Source organism: Paramormyrops kingsleyae, chromosome 16 (genome assembly GCF_048594095.1).
Source record: "Paramormyrops kingsleyae isolate MSU_618 chromosome 16, PKINGS_0.4, whole genome shotgun sequence".
NCBI lineage: Eukaryota > Metazoa > Chordata > Actinopteri > Osteoglossiformes > Mormyridae > Paramormyrops > Paramormyrops kingsleyae.
This window is the reverse complement of record NC_132812.1, coordinates 24,354,345-24,381,142: the sequence shown is the minus strand read 5'-3', so window position 1 is coordinate 24,381,142 and position 26,798 is coordinate 24,354,345. Positions and strand designations below refer to the sequence as shown.

Genomic DNA, 26,798 nt, shown 5'->3' with positions numbered 1-26,798 from the left:
CGCACCACAGCACACAGTGCGCAACAACGAAATGTGTCCTCTGCATTTGACCCATATGTGACATAGCAGGGGGCAGCTAATTCAGCGCCCGGGGAGCAGTGCTTGGGGATGGTACCTTGCACAGGGTACCTCAGTGGTGACTTGCTGGTGGGGGATTCGAACCCGTAATCTTTCAATTACAAGTGCGCTACCCTAACCATCAAGCCACCACTGCAAACATATAACATATATATATATATATATATATATAAAAAACAAATATATAACATTACGAACTGTTTCCAACCTCTCCTAAACCAGAGACCACCAAATGCAAACGGAAAGGAATCCCCTGCCAGTAACGCTACATTTTATCAGTAACAGATAACTGAGTAACTGGTTGCGGTCATAATATTTTTGTCTCTATTTTTTCAGAAAAAAAGATAATCGGGCTCATTATTTGGACGCTAATAGATCAAACACGTGTGATATAGGACGCGAGAGTATCGACAATGCGACGTTTTACTAAATTTTTCAGTAGGACCCCCAGCTGAAGACCCTTGTTAAAAAGACTGAAGTGCGATGACACAAAAAAGCAATTCTTGCGCCCCCTACTGTCGTCATACAGATATGTGTTAGACCAGAAAAAAGACGGCTGTGTGATGCAGAGCACACACGAACCTCGATTTACGAATCCTATAGGTATCCGAACAGACAGACTTTTGTACATTTTTTTTTTTAATTTAAAAATTTCATTTTTTTCAGTTGTCCCACCAAGTACACTGCAGCAAGAATGGGGTTAATTTCACCCTGTGTGCCAGAATCCGTGATGAGAGCCGATCTCATGGTTCGGCTGCTTCCATTGCTGAGTGGCAGTGAAACAACCATGGCCACGTCTAGGTCATGGTGTAGATTCACAACTGATCTCTACCCAGCCAGTGAGTCTATAAAAGCTGAGATTTGTGATTCTACACCATTTTTCTTGCAGGCCAGCGGGGATGATGGTCCTGCATGATGTGCTGGGGGATCCTGGAGATGATGAGGTCCCATTCAGAAACGTCCAGAAGAGCTGCAGGTGAGTCTTTGCTTCCCCCAGGGAGAAAGACAGCATGACAAGCAAATAAATTGTCATTTTATTGCCTTATCATCCTTACATCTGACCCATGGACTCTCCACCATCAATGAGACACTGTGTGAAGTGAAGAAGAAACTTGATTAGTGTTTGGATCTTGAGGGATGAGGGACACTGCAAAACCAGTAGGTTACTGGGAGGGGACATCCTCCCATGTCCCCCTACAAAATGGTACTTGGTGCTAAGGGTTGGTTAAAATATGATATTTTCTAAGAGACAAATCAGCGGTGAGATGGGAGCAGTGGGTGAGTCTTGGAGATTTGCCAGTGTGGTGTGTCGTGTTAAGGTGCCTCAGTACAATTATCTAAATGTTTGATCTGGAAGAAAAGAAAACGATCTGGGTGTTGATAGATGATCATTATATGCTTGATTACATGAACATGGATAGGTTTGATCTGTTGGTGTCGATGCTGGCAGGAGCAGATAAGAGGGGAAAATGTAAATATACTGTGGCGTGTGGCCTGTTCTATGTCGTAACTATGGCGGACGGGAGATGTCATGTCATGTGGAAATATTTGCGAATAGTGATTTCCAGTGAGAACTTTTAGTCAGTATGGGGCGTGGCTATAAATTGTAGGATGCCAGCTGAAATGATACATTGCCACATTGCCCCCCCCCTCCCCCTCAGATGAGTTGGTATTTTCAATCTGAAGAAATATGGGTGGAACAGTAGATAGAATTTGATTTGCAGAGTGGAGTGGGGTGGGGTGGGGGGGGCACTCGATAGGACAGGAGGGATACAGTGATGCTTTGATGTCTTTTAAATTAAATGTGGATTTTCCAGTTGATGCGGAGTCTGGAGTCCCATCACCATAGAGACCGACGTATGTCACTGTGTCTGCTGACCCTGGAGATGAGCACAGGGAGCAGAAGTCCACGGCAGGTGCAGTTCTCCTCTGTGTGTCCCCTGCTGGACACCCATCCACACACTGGGGCTGGAATTTTACATGCAAGGATCATATTTACCACTGGTTGTCGAGACCAGTGTTTCTCAAACCAGTTCTCATGGATCCTCAGACTATGCACATTTTTGCTCTCTCCCAACTCACGTGGAAGGGCTGGTTTGAGAAACACTGTTTTGGACAGAGTGGCATGGTCCTGGAAGATGTGAAACATCTCAGCCCAAATACTCGACACACGTAAACTGGTTCAGCTTTTACCTCATTGTTAGCAATACCTGTATAAACACTTTACCTTCTGTGCTCATGCGCAGACTTGTTTTCCTGTCAGGTACTCGCACCCGGATGACCCTGTGCTCTGCTCTGTACTCGCCTCTGTCTGTTAAACGCATGCGGGAGAAGGCCTAGCATGGACAGTGACTCCCGCAGGAGGACGATCCTGCTGACGTGCTGCTGACGATCCGGGAAGTCGTGAGGAGCAGCAGAATGCGACGCACCTCGAAAATCCCCAAAGACGGCCCCGCAGGGATTGCTGCAGCCGTGCAATGTCCGTGCAAGCAAGGCGAGCATGAAGGTTACAGCGGCGGACGGGGCTCCAGGGATCCGGAAAGCTGGACTCGCTACAGCCATGACGGAGGCTTGCAGTGCTGGCAGCCATGCTGTGGAAAATCAGGGGCGGCGTCCAATAGGCTTAGCCGTGCCTGACCCGGCATGAACCAATGACTGGACTTGCGATGCGGATCCCAGCTGTTGGTGACTTTGATCCTTTTAGTGAGCTGCTGTTGGGATGGCTGAACGTAACAGAGAAGTGAACAGAGGTTCAATAAAGGTAAAGCAGGGGGGAGATGGGGTCGGGTCATGAAGCAGTCAAGGGGGACAGTCTAGTCTCTTACCTTAGGAATATATTTGGTGATATGGTAACTATATAATGAGAGATGAGATCTAAACAGGTGGGACTTTAAAGATTCCTTATATCTTTGTGATTGACTTCTGAAATCTTTGTGATTCTGAAAGGGTGGAGGTGCAGATCTCAGCTATCCCCAGCTTTCATGTTTCAATTTATGAGGAGGATCTACAACAGTCTTTGATTTTCACTGCTCATGTCTGTCCCTAGTGGTAAAGTGGAGAGGGATGAGATGAGAGGCTGGAAAAGGCCCGTCCTGCCTCTAGCTGCCGTCTGCCCTTCCTCTGGCGGATGGGGAGGCTTGGAGGTGAAGTGAAGCAGGCAGACGGGTTTGCAGAAAGACAAGACGCAGAGTCCTCAGCCAGGAAAAGGACGAGTGACTGTGAACCACGAGAGCCATTTACCAAATGGCCGCTGGATGATGTCAATGTGAATTTTCCGAAGTGCAATAATTATACCTTCCATCCATCCATCCAGATGCGGGTCGTAGTGAAACCTGACCTGGAACCTGTCACAGGAGGCAGTGGGGACAGAGACAGGTGACATTCGGGATGGCCTGACATGGCAGAGTGCAAGCTTATTCACACAATTACAAACCACAGACAATTTAAAGACCAATTCACCTTCCAAAGCCTTCCAAATTGGAGCAGAGCACTAAGAAGTCATTTACTCATTGGTTTAGAGCAGGGGCGGGCAATCCTATCCAGAAAGGGTTGCAGTGTATGCGGGTTTTCACTGCAACTGCCTAACTGGATTACTGATTAGAGGACTGATTGGCTGAAGAGTCCTCAAACCTGGGTTTGAACAGCTGACCTAAAGGTCATCCCATAAACCAGCATACACAGCGGCCCTTTGTGGAAAAAATTGCCCGCCCCTGGTTTACAGTAAAAGACAAATGACTATACCTATTTCAGACAGTAGAGGGCACACGTGCTGCACAAAAGTGGTAGTTTACTCACAAGCAGATAAGAGTCCCAGCGTGTGGTTAAGTGGAGCATACAGCTAGATTTACACGAATTCATTTAACAGATGCTTTTATCCAAAACAACATATAAGCGAAAAAGCAGGGGTCAGTCAGTTCCTGGGGCTGCTGGGGTTATGGGCCTCGCTCTAGGGCCCGAAGCATTTATGTGACCATCCCCAGGCAGGAACCAAAGTCCTCCAAAACCGCAACACAATCACCAAACCATTAAGCTATCCAGCTCCACGAAAAATTAATTTCTCGACTAAGGAGAAATTAATAGATATAAGGACATTCACACAGAACGGAAATGCTGATTTTCTTAAAAACTGCTGGACTTGTTAGTGATGCAGTACACAAAACTGAATACATGACATGCTATAAATAAAAATCTGAATGTTTAAATTTAGAAAGCTAAATTTATAAATATATATATATAAAAAGTGAAAGAGAGCAAATCATAACAGCCAGTGTTCACCAATGCCGCAATTTCAGGGACTGGGAAGTATTTAGCCTCCCCTGTAATCAGCTTCTGGATCCTTCTTTTTTTAACAGTGCAAGGCTCGGTTTGGGAGGACATGATGTTTTCCATGTAATGTACTATGAAATATGTCTACATATAGTCGTTACAAAACATTTACTCTGCGTAAACTAGAGCCACTCCCTCTCCACGTGCCCGAATGGTTCTTCCCATGCACTGGTGGCCCCAGTCACGGTAACTTCACTGTACAGTTTGTTCCCTGTCCACATCATTTGAGCTAAATGCGGGTGTGAGGTCTAGCTACAGAAAGCCCGTCTGTTTTGACGCACGCGTGTTCTTGTTTTTATTGTAAGCCAGCGTTTTGATACATTTTCCCCCCCCACCAGTGAGTGGCACGACCTTGCAGAACCCGCCACACTTTGTAGCTTGTGGAGCACGTGCTTTATGCAGATGCTTTTCACACAAAACCTCTATAAGAATTCAGACATTCTATGTTTCAAAGGCGACAAAGGTTTCCCTGATCAAAGGATCAGTACGACTCTGAATACGGTGGTCACAGCTCAGCCTAGGGGGTAAGGTGTGCTGTTGCCACTGACCTGTTTGATGTGGCGGTTTTGTGGGGCAGGGGGAGTGATTATGATGTCACCCAAAACCATCTCCTTCAGCCGCACGTGTCATTTTACGCCCAGAACCGCGCTAACCTCTGCCCTGTCCTCACAAAGCTGTAACGTTAGCCTCAGTTAATGGATTGGAGCCCTCATTAATTACAATCAGACTCGAGTCCACCTGTTTGCACCGTGAATATCTTCTTTTACCATTCCTTGAATTTTTTAAACAAATATTAGTCATTTTTTTGATCTCCTTATTAACTTTAGGACGTAAATAAACCGCACGCCGCAACTCAAATCAAGATTTCCTCTCGACTGTCCCGTCTTGGTAACTTTGGCCCGGGTGCATTAGTTTCAAAAGCAACATTTAAATTTGCATCTATAATACGCTGTACAACCCTATTAGCAACTTGCAGTCCGACATAAATAAACTCATTAATTTGAATGCATACATTACAATGTTTAACAAATAAATCTAATTGCTATTATTATTGATTTAATCCATAAATAATGTATCGATATGTGCAACATCAATTGCAAAATAACGTCAGTATATCACTGAATAGTGCAACGCTCATTAAACATTCGTAGTTCAGTCAAGAAGAATAATCATCTATTCCACTGTGTGTTAAATGCTTTGTCTCTACCCGTCCAGATGAGGGCAGTCTAGCACCGATGGGCGTTACTCGTGGCACGGTTTAGCCACGCTGTATTATTGGCTTTTGTTGATTTCTGGGGTGGACAGGAAACCAGACGCACAGACCGCCCAGCAGCAATCCGTGCTCCCGTCCGCCTGAGAATGGAGGTGGGGACGTGAGTCCTCTGCGTACCGAGCCACGGAACCAGGGAGTCGCCGGCGCTCGTGAAAATCCCGAGCTTTTACCGAGTCTGACACATGCAATTCAATTAACGGCTGGATCTGCACCAACATTTCTTAATCCATTGTTGCCAGTGTCTTTCCCGGGAAGCAGGGAGAAGCATTATCGAAAAACAAACCCTTTGGATTGCTGACAGTAAGTAATCGTGGCTTGAATATACATTTTGATTTTAACGCGCTCGGGGTTTGACCGACACCGGGAACGGCGTTGTCATTCTGAACAGTCGCAGGTTAAAATGCGGCGAACTACGGAACCGTTCTTCATTTTGCGGCTTGATGGTCCACAAAGCCTCTCCTAGAGATCCTTTAAAACATTTAGAAGTATTGGATCGAAAACGGCATTCTCCTTTTATTCGTCGTAGAGACTACAATAGCTGATGCTGTACTAAAAGCCTACTTGGAGTGTTTTATATATATATATATTTAAATATACGGCGGCGGACTGCTGGCGAGATCATGCCGGTAATGATGTGTTTAAACCTGGGAGCCGATAAATCGCTTCGACCGGCTCCGCTGCATTGCTGTGTGTGTTTTTTCCTTGGGATCCGAGGGGTGTGTGCCGGAGGGACTGACACAGGAAAGCGCCGCGGATGTTCCCCGGCCTGTGCAGCCCCTTTGAAGCAGCCACTGCATTGTTTGCTCGCCATTCGCCGGTAACTCGCATGTGCATCTGCTATAATAGTCAATGTGGGCGTGTATTCGCGCAAGCAATTCCGAATAATTGCTATTAATTCCTCATTTTTAACGCGATATGATGTTGGATTGATTTACAAAACGCAAGATAACTGGACCCCAATGGATATAAACGCCGTCTGCATATATCTGTGTGCTTCGGACAGAAAATAATGATGATAACGGTGCAGCTGCTCGGTCTCCACCCTGCGTAGCTGCTGACGTTACACGGCGCCCGGCATGTGTCGTTAAAATCTTTAGTGCTCTGCGACAAAAAGGGGCGGAAAAAAACTCATCCTCTGGATTATGGCCCGTTTTTAAACCGGCACGGCTCGTTTTGTCTAAATATTTATATATACAAGTGCTGCTGTTAACCGTTAAGATGGATATAGCGCGTTTTGTTTCCATTGCCGCATGATGCTCTCTCTCCCCTTTGGAAATACGATCTCGGATCGCTGAAGCCTTCGGCTTTATCCGTGAAAAAGCGGAGACTGGATCTGATTTATTATTGGGGCTTTATTTTTGCCCTCTTGGGGCTCAGTGCTTTCCAGATCGCCCCTGTTCCATGTATCTCTGTGCTGACCCATCCTTGCGGTGCCGACCCATCTTTACTCATTTGCATCCAGCAAGATGTACCCCCCTCCCTCCCTGTGCACTGAGATGCAGCTGTCAGGGAAAATATTTACAAAGCGACAGGGGCAAATGATGGTCGGAGGCATGAGGCCTGCACGGCTCTGTCATTTGGGCTTCACATAACTACCAGTCTCACAGACATTTCAGCGCTTTAGCTGAAAAAAATACCGGTGCGGGCGGATGTCACCTGGCTGCGTGTTTTTAAGCTTGCTTGTGTATAAATATCTATGATATCAGCAAGGGAAGGGCAGTGGGTGGCGTCGGTGAAATACACATTAAGCCTGACAGCAAATTAAAAAATGGGAATATTGCTAGTGGTGGTGAATATGCTTAACCCCCCCCCCCCCCCAATTTCCTTGAATTTTTAAAGCCAGTTATTGATTGGACTTTGTTATTCTGTTGGCGTTGGTGGCTAGGATACATGTTTCTTTTCAGTGTATTTATGGAAATTACTTTAAATGATGCTTTTAACTTGCACAGGCTACGTCCTTGGGTTATTTATCTCTTAATAACGTTTCTCTTTGAATATATTTTTCACTCTGAGTTGTATTTTGAGGCAAGTAAGCATTTTGAGGGCTGGTTCTGGGTCCGCTGTGCCAAGTGAAACCGGTTTCACTGGGATGTATTTGATGATACTGATACGGCCAGCCTGCATTGGCTTTAGGCGGAGACAGGAGGTGCTTTAGTCATCAGCCAGCCTGGGACATGATTTGGATTTTCAAACCTCTGGATTGAGTAAAACGCACTTCCCGTCTGTGCCGGCCAAGATCTTGGTTCCTGAGGACGCGATGGCTTTCATCCATCCATTTTTCCCTCAGTCACTCGTCTGTTTGCTCGCTCACTTTCTCCGTCCTCCTTCGGCTGCCCGTTTTCCGAGCGTTGCCGCGTTTCAGGCGTGTTGCGAAACTGCATGTAGTCAGAGAAGTGAGAGAGAAATATTTAGGTTGTCAAGTTTTTTTTTCTTTCTCTCTCCAATGGAAATTATGAAGTCAAGTGGTTAACGTGGTTCTCCTAAAAAATAAAAAACCACAGCTTGCATAAGTGTATGGATGAGTAACTCTTACGCATCGCTGGGAGCATGTGTATGTGTGCGTGTGTGTTATATTTGAGGGAACATATTTACTAAGGGCAGGTCACCTTTCATTCACTCTTACAAAGATAAGTTCCTGCTTTCACTCATTCCCACTCTGCGCCTGTGCTTCCTCTGTGCTTAGTTTCCCTGGATTGGCTGCTTTTCACTCTATGGGACTCCCCAACAGGACCCCGCCCCCAGTCATTCTGTATGATGTAGACATTTTCGAAACCCAGCGGTGTTTGTAACAGGTTGGCTGCCAATCCCCCCCTGCGTCAGAGGAGTGATCTCACCTGGCGGTCATGTGGGTGTCGCGGGTGGAGAGGGAGGGACAGAGACGGAATTAAAGCTCTCTTTTAGATCTTCCTGCCGCTCCCATGGGAGGGGCCCTATGGCTCAGCTGAGAGGTCCAGGACGAACACAGACATCCATGTCATCTTTCACGGCCCAGATCCACCCGTAGATGCTACTCACGGCGGCGTTTTGGCCGATCCTGGCCAAGAGGATCTCGCTTGTGGCTGGTCTCTCTTCCGGCTTGATACACGTCATTCTCTTTCCTCTGTTTTTCCTTCCTGTGTTGTCAGTTCAGGAAATCCGTCGGCACTGGCTTTCTGGAGCGTCAAGCTGACATCTGGAGATGCCTCCTTCCCCCCAGCTTCAGACACCTCACTCATTCATTGGAATTTTATTTGAACCAGATGGAAAGATTTCAACCCACACGTACAGGCACAAGGAGAGAGAGAAAGGGGTGTTTTTTTGTGTAATTAAGGAGCGCCTGGTTCCACAAACCTAGCCAGCTCCGTCCCGGTGCCTCTGCGCCACAAAGACCCATAGCTGGTGATCGAGATCCTCTTCGCTGTGTTCTCACGGAAGTGTAGAATTTCTCTAGATGTTCTCGAATTTCTCTGGGTGGCCTAGTGGGGGCCCAAGCTCCTCTTGGTTGGGGAGGGGGGGCCTGGTCAGTTTGGAGGCTGGGGGTGAACGGCGTCCAGGCCACAGTGCGCTATTGGGCGTTAACACTCTTAACACTGGTAAAAACTGTTGATATTGCACAAAACCATGAATTACTTAAGGTCGTATCGATCAATCTGGAGGCCTGCCGGGTCTCTTACCGGCCATGGAAAGAGTGATCTGTCAGCATCTAAGTCCACAGATGGGAGACCTTGGATGAATCCCCGCCTCTGTTTTAAATTAGTCGCTGATCCTTTTGGAATTTGACCCATTTTGATCCTCTGAATGCACCCCATTTGCCGTAAACCCTCTCCAGTTCTTGGCGTTTGCCGACTGAGTCGTCGTTCAATATTTGGAGCAGCTTTAATTAAAACTTGCAACTGAGCCGAGCGATTCGGCAGCCCCAAGGGCGTCCTGGGGTGCCATCTTGGCATTGGGCTCCCTCTTGGGCACAGTCGACCTTCGACGCCGCCCCTGGTGCCCGCCGCGCTTCGGAGCGACCCATAGTCTGAGGGGGAGATGGTTCTGAGGATGTGTGCTTAAAATGAGCTTCTCCCTGCCTGTTTTTCTTAAAAAACACATGAATGTATAAACAAACAAACATCTTTTAATGGGCTTTGAAGCTACACTTGTGGCCACATTTGGAATGTGATAGCCCTCCTGTGGAATTCCAAGCCTCATTGTGGGGTGGAATATTCTAGCCCGAATATATGAGTATTCTATTCATACCCCCTGGATTGATCGCTGCCTGGAGAGGGATGGAGATTGTTAGGTGTGTGTCCTCAGAATGATAAACCCTGTTTCGGCTCAGGCGCTCCATGCTTTGGAGGAACGGGCCAAGCATGCTGGTGTTTCGGTTAAATCTCCTCACCGGAGTCACCGGCGCAATCCGCATGATGTCGAGGGTGGTAGTTAAACACGGAGACCGTGTGGTGATCATCGGCTATCCCTTCCTATACGGTAGTGAGATGCTGTGTTCTCAGGCGTGCTGGGCTAGGGGCCACTGGGCTAAAGGTTCCTGAACTCAGGGCCGCTGTGCTAAAAGGTTCCTGAACTCGGGGCCGCTGTGCTAAAAGGTTCCTGAACTCGGGGCCGCTGTGCTAAAAGGTTCCTGAACTCGGGGCCGCTGTGCTAAAAGGTTCCTGAACTCGGGGCCGCTGTGCTAAAAGGTTCCTGAACTCGGGGCCGCTGTTCTAAAGGCTCCTGAACTTGGGGCCGCTGTGCTAAAAGGCTCCTGGACTTGGGCCATAGGGCTAGAAGCCGCACGGCTGGGGGCTTGGTGCTGCACTGCACTGCACTGCATTGGCTGTGTGGCTGCACCCGCAGGTGTTCTGCAGCTGTGATGCCCCGGTCCAGCAGAGTGGGATTGATCTCGAGAGCAAACTGGGACAGCAGGATCTGGCTTGGAGGAGGACCTTCCCTGGCAATAGGGGAGCCGTCCCTCCCCCATTTCATTTTCCCTCCCTCTCTTTCTTTGTTCTTTGTCTCTCCATCTTTCCCTCTGTCTTTACTCCTCTTTTTCTCTTGGCTCTCCCTGTACCTTCTCGTTGTCTATGTCCTCCCAGTCTTCTCATCCACTTTCTACCTGCCCCCACCCCCCCTCCCCCCGCGGCTGTGTGTCTATCCCACAGTCCAGCCCATCACCCTTGTGCGCTGTTTCCTGCGTGCTAGCCAACCCCCCCCCCCCCCCCCCCGCGCGTTGTGCAAGCGACGGAATCTGCCGACTGCCTCGCACTTTCCTGGAAGCACCGGCAGCTGCGGATCGCTGTGAGTCAGCAAGTCTGAGCGCCTCCTGCTCCCGGCCGCCATGCGCTGCGTTTTGCCCGTGAGCTGCGCACTGCCAGTGGAACGAACACTCACCTGCTTATAAGCCAGTTAAGCAATTTAACCTCTGTCTGACTGTGACACAAGCTCTCAAGGAATAAAGGTAAACATGGAATGCCAGGGGTCTTCTTGCCTTCCCAGCATGCAATGGGGCCTTGGCTACATGTCTGAGCTCTCCTGTTGGGACCCTGATGTGCCGAAATGGCTGATGGCAGGCAGGGGAGATGCTCGCGAATGAAGCGCTAATGTGTCCCGCCAGGGTGAATCGCAGCAGGCCTGTGAGGGCCTGACCACACACACATCCTCCCCGCGAGTGTGGCGTCAGGCCGCCGGAGAGAAGCCTCGCGGCCGAGTGCCTGTCTGCGAAATTGGGGCAGTCAGGCATTGAGCAGGCCCCCCAACACCTCCCCTAGAAGGTCATAAATAATCTTAACATATTCTTTTCACTCTATGGGACTCCCCAACTTAGTCAGCTTTTGTCTTTGTGGTCTTGTGTGCTGTGTTCAGAATAGACACCTGTGCATTTCTGGATTTTAACAGGGGATGGCAGTCTGTTTGCATCTTAGCGAAGATGTTAATCCTGGGTAAGACAGACGCAGCTATGAGGGAGGCCTGCAGACGTAGGCTGTGTGATTGAGGCGTCCTGGGCGTGTCGGGTCTGCCAGCGATGGCCTGCGCTGTAAATGCGCGTGTGCGCCTCTGCTTATGTGCGCATGTTAACCTGGCAGACTTTGACCCGCTTGTCAACCTGCCATTTCCACAACTCCACTACAGCTAGGGGTGGGGGGGGGGTGCATCCAGTGAAAGTGAGGTGGGGGAGGGGCAGCAGATTCCCGGAATGTCTCCCGCCTGCCCAGACAGGAGGGGGGGGGGGGGGGGTTGTATGCCTCACCTGGCCATCGCGTCCTTCCTGGGCCTGACTCACCGTTAGTCAGGTGCTGGAGGCATGGGGGTCTACACCATGCTGCCTGTGACATGACCCCCTCATGTGGGCTTCATGCTAACGAACTGTGATCATAAAGTGGCCTGAAATGGGAACAGCCAAAATTAAAATGCTAGCCCTGCTTACTGGACGCTGTTTATTTAAAGAATTTGCATCTGGTATTAGTCCTGATTGCACAACTTTATGCAACGAACTTGCTCTTGTGTGTTTGTAATTTATTTTTTTTTTGCATTCCCCTTTCTGCTCTCCTGATTGGCTGCTGTCTGTGGGTGAGCGTGTCACACTTTGTCCCAGTCCAGTGTGATTCGTCGGGGTCACTGGTTAAATGTGAGGTCAGTGTCTGTAAACCAAAGCGATTGGCCACTGTCGGGTAAGGCTTAACGCAACAGGAAAATTAGCGCCCATTTTCGGTTCAACACCCGAACACCAATGGATGGTGAACAGGGTTGTCTTACAAAGGAATGAGTGTTTCCTCGTAAAATCTGCTAGTGGTGAGACGAATATGTAAGGAACAAAGGTGACCTTTTGTGACGTCACATGCCTTAATTACCCCCTGCCCCCATCTGCGGCCCCCAGCACGCCATTGACACTGAAAGTCTCTCAGTCCGCTGTTTGGTTTTCCGTCCTCGAGGTGTGAAGAGAAATACTGAGAAGGCGACGGCTGGTTAAGGATGGAATTTCCACGTGGAGGAATGAAGGATCCTGACGGGATGGTTTTGTCTGAGACGGGAGGGTGTGTTTAGTCTTCTTGTCGAGGTTGAGAGGAGTTACTGTCAGTCTTGAGCGTCTGTGATTTCGCTCGGCTGCGGAGTCGTTCATTTATCTCGCTGTTTTACCCACTGCTCCTTTCCTTTAAGTTTTATAGTTGTGATATATAAATAATCCCAGCACACATGCTCGCTCGTCGAGGCTGGTCATGCCCAGTCATCGTGCCTACTGATGCCTCTCCTGTTCACTGAAGCGGGCAACATCCAGCCTGGTCTGTGTTGTGAAATCCCAAGAATTCTCCAGTTTTTTTTTTTTTTTCCCTCAGTTCTGCGGTTGGTGAGATTTGCGGACCTTAGTGGACGCAGGCACTTGCCCCTAGAAATGCTGGGGTGGTTTGGGGGGGGGGGCAAAGTGTGGACCTGCTACCGTTTGCCTGGGCCAAGCGATTACCCCCCATCGCTCAATTAAACATCGGCGTGACACAGAAAAAAGGTCAAGGGACAGACACCACCCCCCCCCCCCCCCCAAACACAGAACTGGGTTCGCTGATGGCGTGTGGCATGTTTTTGCTCCGTAAGGGAGATAGTAACAGCTGAACTACAGTGCTGGGCTGGGTGGGGGGTGGGGGGGGTTCCAGTCCATTCGTTGTTAACTAACGTGTCAGTTATTTTATATGTTTGCTCAGCAAACCTACCCGTCGCACCCCGAGGGTGTCAGCAGAATCACCCGTTCCGTCGCGCAGGTCCGCCGGCCTTCCTGAAGAGCGAGCTTTATCCCAAGCCCTTTGATCAAACCGATAAAAGTGGGAATAACGGCCAGAAGTGTGACATCCGCCCCCCCCCAGCGCCAAACTGCTGGAATACCAGGCCCCCCAGCAGCCTGCTCCACTCTGCTCCGCTCCTCACAGCTCCCGCACCTCCACGTCCTCCCCCATTTCTGAGGCGGAAGGTGGGGGCTTTCCTCGTTGGCCGTGGAGCTGGAAGCCCGCCAGGGTAATCTTAGAAAGCCACGGAGCCCACACCCACCCGGGCCGTGAGGTCACTGGCGCTGCCTGCTGCCAGAGGAGGGGTCAAGTTACGTCTCTCTGCACAGGTGCTGCCAATTGGGAAGGAACTGTCATCGAGTCGCTAGACAGCATATTCAACCCCCCCCGCCACCACCAGTGAGCCTGTGGTCTAATCCCAGCACCCACCATGCTGGTGAGCAACACAGCCAGACACATAACAGAACTGGGTGAAAAGACTTATTTTTAGCTGAGTGAACAAGGGGAGCCCTCATGCCCCTCCCCAAGCAGCCTTGTACCTGCTTACAACAGGACACCCACAGTCCATGAACGACAACATAGCAATGTATGGTTGCTGTGGCTGCAGCCATGCCCATCGCCCCCTGCTGGTCGCATCTCCATTAGCGCATAACAGCAGCTGCCCCAGGGCACAAAAAACCGAGGAAATGGATGCTCTGAGTGTTCTTTTCTCAGCCTTGCAGAACCCTCCTCCCACCAGAAAGAATCTACCCCCCCCCCCCAAAGGTGTTATTGCTGCGTGTGTGTATGCGCCTCACGTCACTGCCGCTCTGCACGATCTCTGTCTTGTTCTTGCATCCAGACAGACACTCTCACGCAGCCCGCTTTCCTCCCCAGCGTCCCTCTCCATGCTCGCCACCTTCCTGCGCTCATCCTCCGCCATAAACCCCCGTTTGCATGGTTCCACCAGACGTTTGCATCCACGTTTTGCATGAGATGGCGCCCCTGCAGACGTCGTGTGCCCGCCGGCGTGGGCGCGGCCTCCCTGCCCGCCGGCGGCTCCATTGCCGATCACTGTGGCGGAGAGTCAGTCTGCTTCCTTCGTCGGCCATGTCGGCTCACTTGTCAAACCAGCGACGTTCCCAGCATGCATTGCTGCTGCCCGATCAGTGCTACTGTCGCCTCGGCTGAATGAGGTTTTTGCAGCTCCCCTCAGATTCAAAGGTTAACATCTTGGGGGCCTGTCTCTCCTCTCATCAACCCTGGGGGGGGGGCTTACCTCAGGACCCCTTTCCCTTGCAGCCACACCACCCATCATGAACCTCCCCACCCTCACGATGGCCAGTATAAACACCTGAACAGCTAACGGCTGCTAATTTTAGTAACTTCAGCCGCCCTCTTTATGTCTGTCTTATTTTGGGTGTAATTCATGCCTTTGTTGCTTTCCTAGAGTTCCCGTTTGAGTGAGTGTGACATCACTTACCCCTCCCGCAGGGCCTCAGTCACCCATCCGGTTGGGCGGGCCGCCTTCTTCCACGCCCTCGGCCGTTTCGTTGCCCCGTATCCCTGTCGGTGTTTTCCTGACACTGCTTACGGCCCCGATACTGCCCTGCAGTGCGTCACCTGTGCCCAGTTCTCTGACTGGCCGTTCACGTGCCCGTGCCCCCTCCCGCTCCACCGTCTCGCCCTCTGTGCCTCGGCTGCCAGAACGCCTGCCTAGTGCCTGTTTTTAATGCCTTTTTTAACGAGTCAGCACCATGTAATTAGGAGGAATTTTTCTCCTTTCAAACTAAAACAGCCTCCAGAGGGAGGTCTGGGCCCAGGCTGGCAGTTGCTTTCTTAGTAATTACCCCCCCCCCCTCCAGAGCCCGTCAGCTGGAGAATCGGGGGGGGGGGGGGGGGTGACAGCGCAGATGTAAACAGGGCGGGGTGCCCGAACACGTCACCTGAGGTTACAGACGACCGCGCGGTCGCACAAGAGCCAGGTGGAAAGGCTGGGAGAAGCCCAGGGCATTGTGGGAAGAGTACAGACCGCACCTGGGTGTGGCGGGAGCGTCAGATGTGAAATCGCGGTGGGGGAGGGGCAGCCAGCGTACGAGTCTGTCCCCATTGAGGTTTCAGGGAGCATTGTTACCACTGAGAAGAAACTGCCGGGTCTTACAGGGTTAATGCAGCTGGTCTGGCATGGATGACACTGGGATGTTCTCCTCTGTGTCTGTGTGTCTGCTGCCTCTGTCAGCTCAGGATGTCCGGTCCTCTGTGGCTCCTCCATTTGATTGCTCCCTGGTGGGACAGTGGGAAGGGGGGACGGGGGCCTGATGTGAGTGCTGAGAGCGCTGAGGCTCCACTGGGTATTTGGCCAAATTTTGGCTTCTGAGAGTGAATTTTGCCTCCCCCTTGAATGACGGGATGGTGCGGTCCATGCTGTGCCTCCTGTAGCTGGATAGTGCCCGGCTGTGCCCATATCCGGAGTACGGGGTGGGGGGGGGGGGGAAGGGTAATCAGGCCTGAAGCCCCATGGACACACAAATGGATTGGCTGTTTCCCTTTCAGAGGGGAGAGGCTGGTAGGATTGGGGGGGGGGAGATATTGGGTCAGAAGCGAGACTGGCTGACTTTTTAAAGAGCTTGACTGTATGTAACATCAGATACATCAGATACTTGAAATCTTAGCCATGAGGTCACTTCCTGCCTACTTGAAGAATGTACACTTGGAGTACATATCCACATCGATTTATCCATGAGGCTAATCAGAGAGGCTGGTGTTTTATTTTTTGGGGGGGTGTGAGACTAGTGTTTTGGGGTTTGGGGACCAGGGAGGGGCGGTTCACTGCCTCCGTCTCCTGGGCTGCTGACATCATGGAGGGGGTTGGGTGACCGCGAGTGTTCTGGCTGCCTGCCACACCCTCTGTGTTTGCTCATGAATGACAGCTGCACCACACCCCTGTCCCCCCCCCCCCCACCACGCCACAGCTGTGTGCTGCTCTCTCAGGCAGAACCTTTGACCTGCACTATTTTCATCCATCTTCCAACTGGTTGTCCGATACCATGTCGCAGAGGACCTGGATTCTGTAAAGGGACGAGCAGGCCAGGGGAACACGTCTTGGCTGGGATGCCGGTCCCCACAGACAGGCAGGCAGACAGGCAGGCAGATTGACAGGCAGGCAGACAGACAGACACACATTATAGGAAATTAGATACAGCAGTTCAACGGTAGGAAGCCCCTCTCAATATGGGGGGGGGGGGGGGGGGACAGCTCCACACGTTCAGAGCAGAGGCCCCAATCAGACCCCCTGAGACCACAGTGCTGTACCATCTGCTGTGCCCTTCACAAACAGGAATGGAAACCAGTTTGTATCGCTCCGCTAAGCACCTTCCATGGTTGTAAACATGTGCCCCCCTTCCCCTTGTGTAGGAGTTGCTTATGTACTGCCCTTTGTCTGGGAGTGATTTACGTATCCCCCCCCCTCCTCCCCCCGTGGGAGTGGCTTACATGCCGACCCTCCTGTGTGGGAGTGGCTTAGGTGCCGACCCTCCTGTGTGGGAGTGGCTTAGGTGCCGACCCTCCTGTGTGGGAGTGGCTTAGGTGCCGACCCTCCTGTGTGGGAGTGGCTTAGGTGCCGACCCTCCTGTGTGGGAGTGGCTTAGGTGCCGACCCTCCTGTGGGGGAGTGGCTTAGGTGCCGACCCTCCTGTGGGGGAGTGGCTTATGTGACGACCCTCCTGTGGGGGAGTGGCTTACGTGACGACCCTCCTGTGGGGGAGTGGCTTACGTGCCGACCCTCCTGTGTGGGAGTGGCTTACGTGCAGACCCTCCTGTGGGGGAGTGGCTTATGCGTCCCTAAGTGGGCTGTTGACAGGCTTCCTCTTGACCTTGTGACAGTCATGTAGTTGGATTCAAGCTGGTTCCCTGGAGAAGTTATTTGTGAGACTCACTGTGTCAGAGTTCGGGGTTTAAGTTCAAGTGTCTGCTCCGTATCGCGCTGCTTTTGTTTTCCAGAACCAGCGTCTGCTGCCTCAGACAGTTGCCTTGGCAAATACTTGAAAGAGCCCCCTCCCTTCAGGTAGCCTCTCTGACAGGGAGAGCTCTGTGATGTAAGCCGCCTTGGTCATTAACTGTGGTGATGATGACGCTGACTGCGGTCAGAATAACTTTGTCACATCATCATGAATCACCCTTGGCAAGTGAGTGACTGTCACCTGATCCCCAGTAAAGCCAGCCCTCGACTGACTGGTCAGTCGAGCCTGCTGATCTGCCCCTAGCGCCCCCTGCAGGGCAATGCATTCTACATATGGTTTTTATTTATCATTTCGGCCATTTTAAGTCCCAGGAGACCGCCTTGCACAACTTGGGACGTAATCTCCCGGAACCTGGATTGTGTATGTCATGGCGTGTCTGTTTGCAGCCTGAGAGATGATTCCAGTATTGATGGAGATTGTCTGGGCTGGCCAAGAGATGAATTGCAGCATCCCCAGGGTCTCGCGCTTGTGCGTGCATGCGTGCGTGCGCTCTCGCCCCCACTTGCCGTCAGCCTGTTTCACCGCTCTCTCACTTACAGAGCCAGCTGATCGCTCGGGTAGCGTATCGCGCTCAAGGCCGCACCGGCGCCGCCCTGGTGGCTAACCTTTAGTCGCGCATTTGGGCCTTTGCTGCGTTATCTGGCCGCCAGAGCAGAAAGGACTGTTTTTCCAGAGATCACTGGATTCATTGTTTTTCTCTGCTTCTTGCTGTCAGGCGAAAAATATATTAAAACCATATAAATGTGCTTGTTAGCAAAGGGTAGGGTGGGGTGGGCTGGTGGGAGCTGGATCATGTGGGCAAATGCAGAAACAAGCGTGTTTGTGTCGCCTCCCACTGACTTTTGATCTATCCTGATTAATGGAGAACAGACGGACAAAACAACGTCACACTGCTGCCACCGTTTTCCCTCCTAAGCTATGAGTGTTTCGTGGGGACGGGGTCCAAACGTCCCCCTGTCCGGGGCACCGTCCTCGTGGGAACAGAAACTTGTCTTGTGGACACCCACCTTCCCCAGGCCAAGCTTTTTGGTTCAAGCCAACCCCCGCCCCCTCCTCCCTTCTAGCTCAGACTCGGCACAGCTGTTCTGTGGACAGCTGCAGGCTCGGGGGGAGGGGGGGGGGGGGGTGCATGGGTACAGTAACAAGGTTTGTTTATACCAAGAGTGGCTGGAGGGGGGGGGGTCGCTTTATGTACATGTTTTTAGTGACACTCGTCTGTAAAAATAGACACCAGCTTGACTGTGTGCATCTCCGGCATCCTGTCTTGCTGGGGTCTCCTCCCCCCTCTGGAGTGTGAATTAAGCTGTTTACCCAGGGAGGGGGGCTGACCATATACACAAAACCCACCACCCGGCTGGAATCCCCCCCCCCCCCAGGCCTGTGCTGGACCTATGGAGTTTGGGTCCCAGTCCCGGCCCTCACTTCCACCTAAATCTCATCTGCCGGAAACAGCCACACGGGGGCGCCGCAATCAGGAGCTGAACCCATCGCTGCACCATGATTGTCAGCTGACAGAGCCGTGTTTGCCATTATAATCCTGTTCCCTGTATTCTGTAAGGTTCCGGCCTGGTGGATCTCGAAGTTTCTCCGCTCTAGAATGTTAATGAGGTCCGTCTGTGTGGCTGGGCGCTGAGCCGTGGCCCCGAGCCTTGTGGGGGGGGGGAGGGTGGGGGCTCTTCTGGCAGCATGATGGGGTGATTAAGGAACTGGAGCGTCAGAAGGTGCTGGGCTCTCGTCCTGAAGTGCTGGCTTTAGAGGTGAAAAGCCAGCAGGGGGGCTGATGTTTGCTCATTGGCCTTTTCCTGTACCTCACTTCCAAGCTTCTGAGATGTTCTTCACTCTCTAGGGGGCAGTATGACCATCGCTGTCCAGGTTAGCTAGACCCAGAAGATTCCTCACATCCATATTGTGTTTCTCCTTAGGGAGAAACTCACCGGTTCCCCATCGCCGAGTGGCCCGTGGTGATTGGCCGTCTTGGGGCCCTGACCTGAGGGGGCAGAAAGGTCAAGACACCAAAGGTGAGCTGGGGGGGGGTCTGAGTGCGCCACCATGTGGCATGTTTGGGTAGGGTAACATGCCGCCATTAGTGATTTTTCCTAGCCTTCATGGGGGGTAACCACTGTTCTATCTGTGGCACGTGGGAGGATGTTTCTAATGATGGACCCCCACCCAAAGCCCCCATCCTCAGCGGGACATGAGCTCAGAGCCAGGGACAGTGTGTCCACAACAGATTTTGGAAGGTTTCCGGTACTGTGGGATGCAGAGGCTTGCCTCACTGAGATGTCGAAACTGAAAGATGAATTCTTTTAGGGGGGTCCTGGAGGGAATGATAGAGAGAGAGAGGGAGAGAGAGGGAGGGAGAGAGAGAGCACGCTGGTGTCATGGTGACTACTCCGGCACCCTGTGTGACCATACAGGGGACATCAGGAGTGATAGAGGCACTGGTTCCTGTATGAGACTCCAGGGTGACACTGTAACAGAGCAGGGCCCCCTCCTCTCTGGGCTCTGTAGCTGCCTCTCCCCCAGGCCACACAGCTGCTGTGCAACCCAACACCATGGGGTGATCACTTCATCCCTGGAGCACCCACCCAAGGTGGTGGTGGTGGGGGGGGGGGTCTGTGGGAAGCTATTCATTTTTTTTCCATTGTATTCCCACATGGTTCTGGGGGTGTCTGGTTACCCAGACTCCTTAGCAGGTGTCATGGGGCCAAGGTGGCTCTGCGCTCCAGCCCTGAGCGGCCGGATTTCGGGTCGGTGTTCCCAACCCCGCGGCGACCCGCTCGGAACTCGCCTGTCAGCACCTTGCTCATCCCACCAACCCGAACAGGCAGGGTTTCCATCCCCCTCAGATTTGCCTGTCATTTTGCATTGCGTACCATCAAAGTACACCCTGCCTCTTAAGGAAACGCTCGGTTGCTATGCCGACAGACACACCGAGCTCCTGAGAAGCTGGTAATGCCGTTTCCATGCACTTTAAGGTAATTCAGTCGGATAGTTTGCTACAGATAAAAATTCCAAATATATGTGGTCATGGAATATCAGGAGTGAAATGCCGTCACGTAAGCAGACTGGCCTGTGTATACAGTAGCTCTAAATGTGTCGTCTTAAAAAGCGTTACTAGGTTAAACTCTAACTGAGTTATTCTCCAGTTTGGCACAAAGGCTGCACTGCGAGACGCTGGTAAAGAGGGTGTTTTTCCTGTACGTCGTGTGAGCAGCACAGAACTGAAAGTACATTGTACATCCTGCGGGGCGTGGCACAGCGGCAATGACCTCATCCTCATGCCCCCCCCCCCCGACATCTGGAAGTTCGCGGGCTAATCGGAACTGTACGGCAGGAAGCGGCCTGCTCGCGGAGCCCGGGGCCGCTGGCGTTTGACGGGGCCGGTGTCCTGCTTGCTGCGTCACAGGGCAGGACAGTGTCATTGCTGCCAGCATCAGGCGACGTAACCGACGGACGTCCGGGTGGCTGACGGATTGATTCTGCGCTTCTGCCGTGTGCTGAAAGTCGGGGGAAGCAGTTGCAGTGCAGAGGCCGTCAGTAATCTAGACAGATGTCCGGCGGGAAAGAGAAATGGCCCCCGAGCCCTGCCCATTCTGAGTCTGAATGGGGGCGGGATTGAGGTGGGAGGCCGTGTTACGTCATGTTATTTGTCGCCCCCTGCAGGCCGTGTTTATGGCTGCGTCCTGCACTACCTGACCACATGGCTCCTGGGCCATTATCATCTGGCAGCCATTCAGATTTTAATCCATATTATTCCGACATCCGTCCGTCTCTATCCATTAACTGCTCTGGGATGCGGCAGTCAGCATGCGTCCTGGATGAAGAGCAGCTTCTAACATGTGAATCTCACGTCGACAATTAAGAGCATGTTAATGTACCTTGTAGTAGGAACCCAGAGTGTCATGAGACTCCCAAGCCCGTAAATGCAGGGAAGACAGGCGCCGTGCGCCCGATTAGAACCCGGGGCCCCGGAGCTGCGAGGCAACGTTGCGGCCCGCTGAGCTCGTGAAGACGTGCTGAGCCCATGCCTGTTGCTTGGCTCTTGGGACCGTTCCCATGGCGACGTGGCACTGGGGATAACGGAGGTGCGTGTGACGCCTTGGCCGTCACCGCGAGCCTGGAGCGTGCCGTCTGTCACGGGGCCGAGGATGAGGGTCTGCTGCCATCGGAGCTCCCAGCTGTGTACGGGACACGCCGCAGCTCGGGACGATGTGGACCGGGCGCTGCCAGGGAAGCCAATGGAGGCAGGTTAGGGGCAATTAATGCACTGGCAGGGAAGGACGCAGCTCTATGCCAAGACGAGCTGGCCGTTTCCCGCCTCAGAAAGGGGTGTGGCCTATGTGGGCATGGCGCCGGTGCCAATGTGTGACAGACAGGACCCTTACATGTACTCGTTTATCCCATCCGGCTCTCTCCTCCTGTTTCCGAGGGCGACGCCGCGTCAGACCGGCGGCACATGCCCAAGTCCAGCGGAGCGGCATTCTGTCTCCCGCCGAGGCGGCCGGCCGCGCCGCTCTTCTCGACAAACTGTCTCCGCCCCCGCGTTCGCATCCCAACCCCGCCTCCCCATCCACAACGTGTTGCATGATTGGTGGATGCTGTGAGACTACCCCCCCCCGCCCATCCCACACTGACCCAGTTTTCTCCAGTCTTATTTCAGCCGGCACTGAGATAATTAAAATACGCATAATTTTTTATGTACACGTTTATTTTTTTTAGCATGGAGCGTAGGTGGCTGCGGTGGGCAGGGCTGCTGTGATGGTGCTCCCGTCTCCGTAAACACGGAGTAGGTAGGTGGGATGTGTACAGTCACACACCACTTGCAAAATGGGCAGTTAAATTCAGGCTGGCTGCTTTCCATTCACATGTCTGAAGGGTGTGTCACATGCTCAGTGTTTTCATGGGCACCTGCCCCCCCCCCCCCTTAGTTTGCTGCCTCTCATGTAGCTCAGAAACAAGACACGCCCTGGCAGACTTTGCATTTCTGCCGCCTCTGCACTCCGCCAGCCGCCCCAGCTCCTGGGGTTAGACGGGGACGTGTGGTGATGTCAGCGTGGAGCTGCCGCCACAGCCGGGCCTTCTGATTTCCCGCATGGCTGGGAGGAGAGCCGGGGTCTGAGCTGGGGGATAAACGTCACTCCCTGTGCAGCTGGGAGGGGGCCGAGTGCTCCTTCCCCAAAGCCCCATGGACCCCCAGAGCTCTGACACCAGCCAACCCTCCCTCCCGATGTTTTATATAGCACCCTTTCCCTAAAGCAGGCCCCCAGAGGCGCTCTGCTTTCCTACAAGTTAGCAATAAGTTCAAAAACAAGTGAAATTCTCCGTTTTTTAATATTCAGGAAGGACACAAGATCACATCCCAGCAAGCAAGCGGGGGCTTTGGTTTGGCCTGACCTTACTTATGGAAACTTGCATTAATGGCTCACTGCTCCCTTGCTTATGGCCCACTGCTCCCTCGCTAATGGCTGATCACTCACCACTCCCTCGCTGATCGCTGGCCACTCCCTCACTGATTGCTCGGCACTCCCTCGCTAATCGCTCACCGCTCCCTTGCTAATCTTTGGCCACTCCCATGCTAATCGCTAATCGCTGGCCTCTCTCGTGCTAATCGCTAATCGCTGGCCTCTCTCGTGCTAATCGCTAATCGCTGGCCTCTCTCGTGCTAATCGGTAATCGCTGGCCCTTCTCGTGCTTATCGCTAATCGCTGGCCTCTCCCTCTCCAATCGCTCGTCATTCCCTTGCTAATCGCTGGTGAATCCCTCGCTAATCGCTCGTCACTTCCTCGCTAATCGCTGGCCACTCCTTTGCTAATCGCTGATCGCTGGCCACTCCCTCATTGATCGCTGGCCACTCCCTCATTGATCGCTGGCCACTCCCTCATTGATCGCTGGCCACTCCCTTGCTAATTGCTATTGCTCCCTCGCTAAGCGCTTATCGCTGTCCATTTCTTCGCTGATCGCTGGCCACTCCCTCGCTAATCTCTCTCACAGAATAACCTCTCTCACAGAATAACCTCTCTCACAGAATAACCTCTCACAGAATAATCGCTCACCACTCCCTTGCTACGCCTTTAAAGGCTGCGTACTCCTGAGCACTAGCCAAAATGGCGGCCAGACTGCCGCCCTGCCTTGATTTACACGCTGCTTCCCAGCCTTGCTTTTTGCGCTGCGTACAGTGGCTGTCAGGGACCCCGTGTGCCTGCATGTTTAGAGACTCCCCGCCTTTGCACGGTCCCTTTAGCGACCATTTGCAAATGTGCCTCTGTGGTATTCTTGCGTTCTGCAATGTGTCAGTTTGTGCTTTGGAAGGGGAAATGCCGGCCAGGGCCGGTCCGAAGGCTCCCCGCCTCTGCCGCTGTTCTATTTCGCTCTGACGGCCCTTGAAGCTGCAGATGTGTGCAGCAGGCTGCCAGCCTCGTCCGCCAGGCAGCTCGCATCCCCCTCCACGCTCGAGCCTCGTTTATTTATGTGTTTTTAGGCAGCTGACCCCGGGGCGAGGCTCCTCCCCCTTGACCAAAATGGCATATTTTTGTCCAGCGTGGCATTTTGCAGACCAGCCAGAAGCCCGGGCGGGTCCTTTGCCTTTTTTTGTATGTGGCTATGGAGACGGAAGCCCCTCCCCCACAGAGTGGGTGACGGTGACAGGGCGACTGTCACTCCCGAGCAGGCGTGTGGGGGGGGCGGTGGTGGAGTACTGGGCGGAGGGGCACCTCCCAGAATGGGAGCCTGAGGGTGGAGTCAGGCCTCAGAATAGATCACAGCTGCACCCATGAGAGAGAGGGTTTCTACATGATGACAGATGTTAGACACTTATGATCCTGATGGGTTTGTACTTTCATATTTGCACTTAAATAGTCCATCTCTATTTGTCTCATTTAAAGTCTATATGCATCCCCTTCTGAATGCTTTACTTGAATCTTTCTGCAGTTCTGTGTAGTTCTCGTTGTTATTATGTTGCAGCTTTTCTCTACAATGCCTGATTACCCCGATTATCCCTCTCTGAGCATGACCTCACCGGTCCAAATCGTGATCCCCACCCTATTTGGGGTGGGGGGTGCGGCGGGCTGTCAGCTGTTGGGTCTCCTGACACGGCCGTGTGACATCAGCCGTGGTTTTAGCCAAACCTCATGTCATTCCCCCCCCATGGTCAGTTGGTCAGGGGATCAGTGGGCATTTACTTAGGGGCATGTATGAGGCTGAAATGAGGGGGGGGGTAGTCTGAAGCAGGGTGTGTTTGCCATGCGGGCAAAATTGTCAGGGAGGGAAAATCGGCAAATCAGATCAGGAAGCTTCCATCCATTTGGATGCTGACTGATGTAACTTGATATATCATGCACTCCTCCCCTCCAGTGTGCAGTTTAGATGTTCAGATGGGCCCCTCCCTGGGGGCAGCTGGGATGTGGCGTCTGACAGTCCACCCCAACCCCCCCCCCCCCCCCACAAACTTCCATGGGAAGATGGAAGGGAGGTTTTAAAGGAACAGTGTGGAAGACCGGTCGCTAGTGCTTGGCTCCGCACTCGGGGTCTCATGAGGGATGTGCAGGGGCTGGCATCTGTGCCCCCCACCCCTCGTGGGTAGAGATGCAGAACTATTGAGAAACCATTTTACAGAGTCTGAGCTCTGCATTGTGTTTCATTTAAGCTCCTATGTTTATATTTAATCTCCCTCTGCCTTTGTGTCCACATCCCACGCACCCCCGCTTGGCAGCCCCCCCCCCCCCCCCCCCAGCAATGTGGACCATGCGGTTTCTCCTCGGTGCTGAGCAGCCATCACAGTGGAAAGTGGGGTTTCTCCGGGCCGCTCCCGCCTCCCGCCGCGACCTCTGGCTCCTCGTCTGGGAACCTTGCGTGACCCCCGTTTAATTGGGCCTATTCTTGTCCCTTGCCGTGTTTACGTGACAGTGTGTGCGGGAAATGCAGAGGGCGCCTGCTCCGTCACCAGCGGCCAAATCATAAAGACACAGAAGGCCTCAGATGGCGAGCGTATCTCGGGGGGGCTGCGTCTGCTGCCGCTGGCTGCCCATGATAGCGGAGACCAGGTAGGATTAGGCCGCTGCACCTCCCCTCTATCCATCTGGACCGAGCTTCTGACCAGCCAGGTCCTCCAGGAAGTGGGAACGGGGAGCGGAAGGTCGTAACAGGCCACAAGAGAGATTAAAAGACATAAAAAGAGAGATCAAGGTCAGAAGAGGCAGGTCGTCTCGTCTCACCCATGTTCCAAATGGCTGTTCTCTCTTTATGAGGTGTACACATGTATGCATCCATGTGTATCTGCACATCTGTCTTCCTGCTCTGCTTACATATGGAATAGTGCAGTTAAACCCCCCCCCCCCCCATCTCAGCGTCTTGTGGTAGAAAAGCTTGTGATGACATTTTTGTCTTTTCTAAGAGAAAGAGAAGGAAATCTGGATCTAATGTTTTCTCTCTGCGTGACCCCTGGCCATGACGGAATGTTCCGGCCCTGAGCGTCGTGGCTGGTTTTGCAGTCCGACGTGTTCCTGCTTTCTGAGCCCCACAAATGCTCCGCATCATGACCTCGGGCTTCTGGGTAAAGCTGCCCAGTTTCAGTCATCCTAACCTTGGGGTCATGAGGTTAAGGAGGGGTCACACTAATGGGGACTGAGACCTAAGGTCTGTCAGGATGCTGTTGTATTCTGGGAAGGTTTTAGCAGTGGGGTGTAGCGCACCTCAAAGGAGGCGGAGTCCGCAGGCAGGGGGGGCTGCCATTGGATCCCTGAGAGGAGGTTCCGCTCCAGCCTCTCCTGTTCAGACATGCTGTGGGTTTGCCGCTGGCTCCCACCGACCCCCCCGATCACCTTCTGAGATCTCCCAGCGGAGCCCCTCTTTGTCCCCTGTCTCTTGATCTTCCAGAGCAGTTTTTTTTTGGGGGGGGGGGGCACCCTTGTACTAACTAGCGAGAGACCTGAATATATCCTCGTCATTTCCTGACCCCCCCCCTGCACGCTGTCTGGCACAGACTGCATAACTCTGCTGTTTGTTTTTCAAAGAGTGGCGTTTATCTCTCGGCATGACAGCACACTGTGTCCCCCCCCCCGTCACCGCCGCCCCCCCCCTCCATCCCTCTGGATGGTCGTGACTCAGGTCTGCAGCAGGTGTCTGCGCGGGGGGGCGGACCTGTGCCTCTACGTGCAGGATTTCCGATTCTGTCTTTTGAAATATTCCGGCCTGGATGAGTGTAGCCACTCAGAAGGTTCCGGACAGTCGAGTGAGGATTAGTTGTGGTGGGGGTTGGAGCTGATGGGGACGTCTTGGCTCATGCTGGGATCCCCCTCCCAGAGCGTCTGCGTGTGGTGGGGGCGCCGCGCGCACCGTCCAGAACACATCAGCGCGTAATTCGAAACAGGAGCGCTCAGCCGCAGGAGCATTGGCG

The 26,798-nt window shown here is 52.7% G+C and overlaps 1 protein-coding gene across 5 annotated transcripts in view; it reads left to right on the top strand.

The window, feature by feature from the left end:
* The first annotated feature begins 3,316 nt into the window (after window positions 1-3,316).
* LOC111858346 (ras-associated and pleckstrin homology domains-containing protein 1-like) overlaps window positions 3,317-26,798 on the top strand; it is a 48,714-nt gene continuing 25,232 nt past the window's right edge. For 2 of the 5 annotated variants that reach the window (XM_023840032.2, XM_023840028.2), the window contains exons 1-2: window positions 5,628-5,977; window positions 19,327-19,422. The gene's annotated coding sequence lies outside the window, so the exon portion shown is untranslated. Of the gene's footprint in view, window positions 3,454-5,626; window positions 5,978-19,326; window positions 19,423-26,798 lie in introns of those variants that run through there. The other 3 variants (XM_023840029.2, XM_023840031.2, XM_023840030.2) reach the window with 3 other exon arrangements.